The sequence below is a fragment of the Heterocephalus glaber genome, unplaced genomic scaffold, assembly GCF_053883595.1.
Source record: "Heterocephalus glaber isolate CG9 unplaced genomic scaffold, H.glaber_assembly_v1.0 deba00001550, whole genome shotgun sequence".
NCBI lineage: Eukaryota > Metazoa > Chordata > Mammalia > Rodentia > Bathyergidae > Heterocephalus > Heterocephalus glaber.
This window is the reverse complement of record NW_028258343.1, coordinates 17,816,223-17,823,957: the sequence shown is the minus strand read 5'-3', so window position 1 is coordinate 17,823,957 and position 7,735 is coordinate 17,816,223. Positions and strand designations below refer to the sequence as shown.

At 42.2% G+C, this 7,735-nt stretch overlaps 1 long non-coding RNA gene across 2 annotated transcripts; it reads right to left on the bottom strand.

The window, feature by feature from the left end:
• Positions 1-891: 891 nt before the first annotated feature.
• On the bottom strand, positions 892-1,604 carry LOC147824257 (uncharacterized). Of its 2 annotated transcripts, XR_015442651.1 has the most exons (3): positions 1,403-1,602; positions 1,155-1,276; positions 892-1,066 (listed from the first exon to the last, which is right to left on the bottom strand). It is a non-coding gene; the product is annotated as an uncharacterized LOC147824257 (long non-coding RNA). The 2 variants fall into 2 exon arrangements; XR_015442650.1 differs by having other exon boundaries at positions 892-1,276; positions 1,403-1,604.
• Positions 1,605-7,735: the final 6,131 nt, after the last annotated feature.

Here is a 7,735-nt window from a genome sequence, read left to right as displayed (position 1 = left end):
ATAAGCTTCATTGTACACCAGCTATCTGTGCATATGCTTATGCCTCTCCTCTCCTGTGACTAGTTCTCTGACAGTAACATAAATTGAAGTGCAAATTGACATCAAGGCCCTGAGTCCTGGTTCTTCCATTAGAGAGCAAGGGGATCCTCTTAGCATCTATTCCTGAGAGCAGAGGGACTCACTACCTGGGGCACAAGGGTGTCACACTGCACAAATAACACAACATGTGCAAATATATTAAACTGGTGTGGAAACACCCCAGAAGCCCACCAACAGATGAGTGGAATAAAATGGGGTAAGGATACACAATGGAGTATTAGCCAGAAAGAACAAAATCATGTGATTTCCAGGCAAACAGATGGAACTTGAGAACTCCATGTTAAGCAAAAGAAACCACACTCAGAGAGGTAAATATCGCATGTTTTCTCTTATATGAGAATATTCTCGATACAGACAAACATAAGAGAAGACAGGAAAGAAGAAAGTAGATATTTAGAGATGGCTTGGGGGATCAGAGGGAGGAGAGGAAAAGGAGAGGGGAATGCTGAAGATAATCAGCATATGCTTCATGAACATACAGATCCACAAAACAAACCTGACTAGTCTGTATTTTTAATGTGCCTTGATGAAAGAAAATGACAATTACTCATTTCTAAGCATCTGGGGACAAGCCGAGTATTTCTCAAACTTGATACCTAGACTACCTCAGTTTCAGAATATTTCCCATACTAATAGGCAAACATGAGTGGGTTTAGGAAGAGGGAAAAAGGGAAGTTTAGAGGGGAAGAGGCATTGGTAATTATACAAGGGAAGAAAAGTTGAGACTAAATGCTAAAATGTATCAGGAACCTAAATCCTGAAATAAAAATTGATAATGATTTAGAATTGCTATGAAAGCTAGAATCAGTGCGTTTAATTCCCCTTGTGAACCTCACAGTGGGAAGAAACTCGGCAAAGTGAAGCAGCCTCCAGAGGCAGGCGACGTCAGGCCCGTGTCCTTCCCCGGGGCCGCTGGCTTCCCGAGCAGGTCAGCTGAGCACTGCCATGGAATCTGCTTTCGGTGCTTCTGGAAAGGAGACTCAGCAGTCAGTACTCTTTGCCCTCATTTCTAATAAATTGTTTGTTTCTCCGAACATTATAAATGGAGCAATCACCAAAATTAAGAAGAGGCGTTCTTTCCTTTCTTGGATTTGGAGTGCAAATTATGTCATTTATATTCTCTCTGCGCTGCTTCCTCCCGATGTTCTTGCTACCTGAGAAGTTCTTCCTCGTGTCCCTGAAAAAAAGAAAAAAAGAGCAAGTGGGTTTTTAAAAACTCTTTCAATTTCTGCTGTTTTCCTGGGATAAGCTACACACAGAAAAAAAAGAAATGACAGTTTTAAAATGAAGGCCATAATCTTACCGGAGCCAGTGTGACTGCCTATCACACAGCCTTTCACAGTTGTGTCTGCCTCATAAATTCGAGCAATGAAACGGAAGTTTTCCTGCTTTCCAAGTAAGTCCAAATATCTTTGCGCCAGCTATGGATCCTCCCAACTCCCTGAAAGAAACTCCTCTCTTTTGAACTGTCATTTCTCTTTTTGAAAAATGTGTGTGTTGCTCGATTTGGAAGCCAGGATCTCTTGCATGTGAAGCACGCCCTGAGCTACACTCCTCCCCAATTTATCTTTATCAGTGTTTCTTCCAAAGTATTTTTTGCTCAAAACGTTATTTAAATACATTTGCCTCTGAATTACCAAACATGAGGTCTTGCATATACCCAGAATCCAATTTTAATAGCAATCACAATTTTGAAAAGTAATGGAGTCTCATTTAAAATACACAGGCTCACATAGAGAACATGAATTCTTTCATCTACAACAAAAATCTCAGGTTCTGGTAACTGAAACATTTTCTTCAGAGGGATATCTCAACAAAATATCTTTACCCATATAAGCAGTATTTTTAAAATCAGCTCATTTTCTTATTGTTTCATTAAAACCAGTAATTGTGACACATAATATCAAGAAGTCATGAGAAAAGTAGAGCCCTTGATCACAATGTCACCTGTTAATCACCATTGCTGTAAGTTAATTATACTTCTTAGCTTTGATATGGTATTTATGGAAAGCCAATTAAGCTTGTGAGAATCTGGTTTAGGCTTGTAATCCCTCTCCTCGCATTGTGAAGAATAAAAACACAGCCTTGGGAGAAACGCACCCAAGAGAGTCAAACAGCGCAAAGTTTCTTTGCAAGAGGCCTAATTCCTTTACATCCCTTGCCTTACGCATTTTCAGGGAAAAACACGCATGTAATGGGGGGCACACTTGTCTATGTTCATATGTGCATATTTTTAGTAAATACTTTACACACAAACACGTTCTTCAACTTGCCAAGACTTTTGCTATTAAGTTTATTTACCTTCCTATCAAATCTTCAAGATAGAATAACTATTATTAGCTCCTTTTATAAAAGGCTGAGATGCAGAAGATGAATTTACTCAATGAGGTTCATACAGCTAATAAATGTCAGCTTTGACTAGAAGCCAGGTCTGTCATCAGACTCCCAGGTTCTAAATCTTTCTACTATTCTATTTGGATGTCAGAAAAACTGTACCACTGTATATTTTTATATTTCTAGAGGGAAGTCACCTTGTAGCCATACATGATGGTGCAGGCCTGTGATCCTAGCACTTGGGAGACTGAACCAAGAGGACCTTGGGTTAGAGGCCAGCCTAGGTTACCATATGGTGAGATTCTGTCTCCAAAAAAAAGAAAGAAAGAAAAGAAAAGGCTTTGAGAATACGGATGGCGGCAACACAGGGATAAACTGAGCCATCTTAAAAGTTTTAAATCCCTGATGAGATTGTGTCAGGGTGAATTGACTTCAGAGTTCCAGTGTTTCCCTTGGGTCAAATTGTGGGTAACACTTCCTTTTCAGACCGACTGAACATGTTCTATTGCTTTCACAGAGTTAAATAACGTCGAGGATTTCAATTCTGACCAGAGTAGTTATGAGGAGGCATTAAAAACAAATAAATGAGGCTGGGCATTTAGCTCAGTGGTGCCATGCCTGCCTCGAAAGCACAAGGTCCTGAGTTCGATCCCTGGTACCAAGAAAAAAAATGCCTTTCACATAACATCTGATTAATCCATTCCATTTTGATAGACAAAGTTACTGAAAATTCATGTCTACCATTAGCTGCAATTGCAGAGATAGCATTAGTTTCTTCCTGTTTAAAATATTCTGTTTTAAAAACAGGTGAGCTGTCCTGAAAGAGAAGAAATTAAAGCCCTGGGTAGATTTTAATGACCACAGCAGCTCATAGTAACTGCCTAGTTGATTAACAAACTTATCCAGCATTTAGTTTGGACTACTGTTCGTATAGGTGTCTTTGAAGACATTTTTCTCTCCACCTCGCTCCTCAGAACATTATTGAGGGTAGGTTGATTCGTTAAACCAGTTCACAGTAAGATCTGAATAATCTGTAAAATGTGCGTGCATTTGACACTTGGGGGATGGTAAGTGTTTGTTGTTAGTGGTGCTTTACTCTAAGTGTTGTAGGCCACCTGAGTTATGGGTCCCTAGGGTGTTTATTAAAAGATAACCTCTGAGACCAGGCATCAGACTCTGGGTCAGAATCTCTCTATGGCTCAGGCCCAGGAAGCTGATTCTGATGTACGCTCCAACTTGAAAATCAGCAAACTAGAAGACGAGGATTAAAGGCACAGGAAGTTGGAAATGTGAGCAGATGTGCTGGAGCATGCCTGAAACCCCAGCTTCTAGCGAGGCTGAGGGAGGGGGGTGGCACGTTTGAGGCCAGCCTGAGAACTTAACAAGACTGAGGACTCTGTTGCAAAACAAAACTTAAAAGGCTCAGTGATAGAACACTTGCCTAACATATGCAAGGCCCTGGGTTCAATCCCCAGTATTTCAAAAAATAAGTAAAATAAGTTACAAATGCAGGAACCCCCCGCCCCCCCAAGGGACTTAAGGTCATGGCAGGCTAAGTAAAAGCCATGCACCATGGTTAACTGTTTCCTACAGCTTGCCTGATGGCTTCTCAGCTTCCTGCCCGGCAGATTCATAGCACAAGTGCAAGTCACTTCTCACTAAAGGTTGTTAGCTTCCTTTATGCGCTGAAATGGTTCTGCCGGAAACCTCACGGTGAGTTGTGAAGCAGCCGGCTCCAGACGGCCTGCCCACCGGCCGAGGGACCACTCCAGCAGTTCCAGCTCGGTTCCCCCTGGACTCAAGGAAGCCGTGGAGGTTGGGTGGTCTCTGTGAACAGTAGTTCAAGGAGCCGGACAGAAAACATACGTGTAATTTAATACAGCCTCAGTCTCGGCCGGACAAGGCCCAAGTCTGAGTCCCCGGAGAGATCGAGTTACCTCTCTGTCGGCCCCAGGGACACCCTGGCCTGTCATCGGCAGCCCCCCTGGGAGACCGCAGTGGCAGCTGCGCTCCCTCACCTGGTAGAAGGAAAGCCCGCCCTGGGCTGCCACTTGTTAGTCCTTTGTAAGGACCAAAAAGACGGGGCGGCTCTGGGGGGGCTGAGAGGGGTTTCAGGACTAGATCCACAAAAACGGTTCGAAGTCCTTTGAGAACACAATCCAGGATTTATTTTCTGAAACAAAAACCTGGACGGAAAAAATAAACACACATTAAACTATTACTGACTAAATATCACTTAGGAATTTGACTGTATTTCCCTTCCTATAATAATGTTATGGACCCAAAGCCAGAACACTCAGAAAGACTAATTACAAATGAAATTGAGACCACTAAGCATTTGATTCACTCCTGTCAAATGTATTTTAATATATTATATTGGGTTACATTGGTTAAAAAAGATAAAATAAAAAACAAATCTCTCAACCTAACCAAAAGCAAATTGGCCAGTAAAGGAACCAATGAAAAAAGCTTTGGTTTTACAAAACAGTTCGCCCAGTAAAATCTTAAAAACTAAGTTTTATAGTAAACCTGGCCTAGATGGTGATAAATCTCATCTGCATGGGATGAACAGAAGATATAATAAGCCACGGGTTGAACTGAACATTTTATTTTTAACTTCCCCTGCAAAAGTCTGTTCCTAGAACCGCAAACTTAAACTGTTTGAGTCCCAGAAGAATTGTCTAGAAGTCAGTTTATTGCAGAGGCACTGGAGGTGAATAATCCCACCCTGCTTCTTCTCAGCCTCTAGGACTCCTTCCTCTAGGATTGAGTGTTTTACTGTTATCTTACATTTGTTTACTGCTATCTTCAAGTTTAAGCCTCTTAGGTCAAGGACCTTGTCTTTGGTGGTTTATACTTTCTGAAGCAATATATTCCTCTGTAAATAATGTGTTTAATCATCAAAAGATACTTCAGTGGGATTTTCCTGCAAAAGAGAAAGTTATTTAAAGGGTGCCTTAGAGGAGCATTTCCTGCGCCTATTTCTATGAGCTCCATCAACACACACTCAACCTGGAAAGCTGGTAGGAGCAAAAAGCTGAAGTCACCATCAGGGAAGTTATAAGTGTTTCCTGGAGTGTCTGGATTAAGGTGAAGCGACGCTGACAGAGCTCTCCAAATGAGTTCACAAGTGATGAATCCACTAATTGTTATTTTGGAAATATTTGAGTTCAAATAATTTGTCTCAGTGAATATACTACTGAGGTGTCAGGATAGAGGGAGACCTTGTTACCAGCAGTCACTGATGCATACTTAATCATCTCACTTGCTCTAACTTGTGTGCAGGTTGTGATTTTCAAACTTGGTGGGCATCCGCCACTGAGAAACATTTACAAAAACTATAACAAGTCCCACCAGACTTTGAGGCCTTGCCTACTCACAGCTAGGGCCTGGGCATCTGTGTAAATACAGAGCTCCAGAGATGAGTGTCTCTGATGCCCTACTGGGGAGGAGATGGCCAGCTCTGCCCAAATACCAGAATGGACCCCCGTGGGGTGTCACCTTGCACTTTTTCTAAGCTTGTGCTGTTTCTCTGATGTGGAATTGAAAAGGAAAGCTGGGAAACTCTGATTCGGGAGTCAGATGGTCCCTTGGTTCATCAGCACACAGACTCCTTGCAGGAGAAAACGTCACCTGTGAAGATTTATTAAGAAACCCGTGCGTCATCGCCTTCCTGGGAGATTTTGACTTGATCGGTTTATGTGGGATCTGGACATCAGTATATTTTGAAAGCTTCTCGGGTGACTTGAATATGTAGCCAAGCTTGAGAGGCACTGGAAGGGATGGAAAGATATTTCTGCAAAGAGCACTGATGAAGCACTTACAGGGGGAGATGCAGAATGGAGGGTAGAGCATTTTCCTCACGGTGGAGTCCAGGCTTGGCAGGCATGGCGTCACCTAGGAGCTGCTGAGAAGTGCAGAGCAGCAAGGCCACAGCCCCGATTTCTGAAGCAGAGTCTAGCCTGCCCACAGGACCCTCCAGTGATCTGTACATGTGCTCATGTTTGAAAGAGCACTGCTAGAGGGAGGATTCGAATCCACCAGACTTCTGGGGGAGCAGCTGTCTAGGTCAGAGGACTTTGGATCAGTTAGGTGTAAGAGGAGCCGCCCTTCAGGGGACCCCACTGAATGAGGAGGCTACATGAACTTGTCTCCTCATCTTGGCTTTTCCAGCCCCACATTTTATAATACTTAGAAAACAGGACATACTGTAGAGAGTTTAGAACAAGATTGGAGTAATCTGTAAGAGATCGAAGCTTTTGTAAAAAAGGAGGGAAAGAGGAGTTGAGGGAGAGGAAGGGAAAGGGAAAAAAGAAGAACAAGATGTATCATTTCCAGTACAAATTCCCGATGATGAAGGTTATCGTGGTGTATGCCTAAAATGTGCCAATAAAAGAAAGAAACAAAAGAGATCAACTTTGGTCCAAGGAATGGTTTGTGTGTCACCTACCTTGACCTTTGGTTACATGTCTGATACCTCAGTCTTTATCTGAAATCTTTATCTGAAAGCTCCTGGCCTTGACCCTGCCTCTCTCTAAATCTCAGCAGAGCAATCAGTAAAATAACCTTAAATTACTTTTTAAAAAATGTGTGACAGGGTCTTGCTATGTAGCCCAGCATGATTATGAACTCATGGTTCTCCTGCCTCAGCTTCCACGGTGCAAGAAACTTAAATCCTATACCCAGACGAGGTAATTTTGTTAGCTGGCATCAATTCAGTCACTGTCCACTAACACTGGTGTTAAGATGAATAAGGCAGTATTCCTCATTTTAAGAAAGTCATAAATCAGTGCCAGAGGCCGACTGACAGTAAGAGATCATCACAATATGTGTGACAAATGGGACTGTGATATTGGTGAGGTGTGACAGCACCTATTCCTTGTACAGCGCTCCTCTTTGGATTATGAAAAGCTACAACCTTCCTGTGAACAATTTGGTAACGCGCATTGCAAGTTTTAACGTCTTCTTGAATTTGGATAGTTTAAATGTGACACCCTGAAGAAGCCATTGTCTGGGGTTTAGTAGGGAGGACACAATCAAATTTATACTTTGAAGAGTTTACTTTGGCTGAATGTAGCAAATAGATGGGAGCAATGCAGACTGGAAGCAGGAAGATTAATTAGTAGGCTGTTACAGCAATCCTGCATTTCTCTAATCTAAGTAAAAATGAGACCCTGGAATAGGGCCATGATTATGTCTGGCTTCTTTGAGCCTAATATATTTCTAGTTTTATCTCAAATGTACTTCTTTCAAGAAGCAATCAGAGATGGGCTTTTAACAGGCCGAAGTTTATAGAGATGTT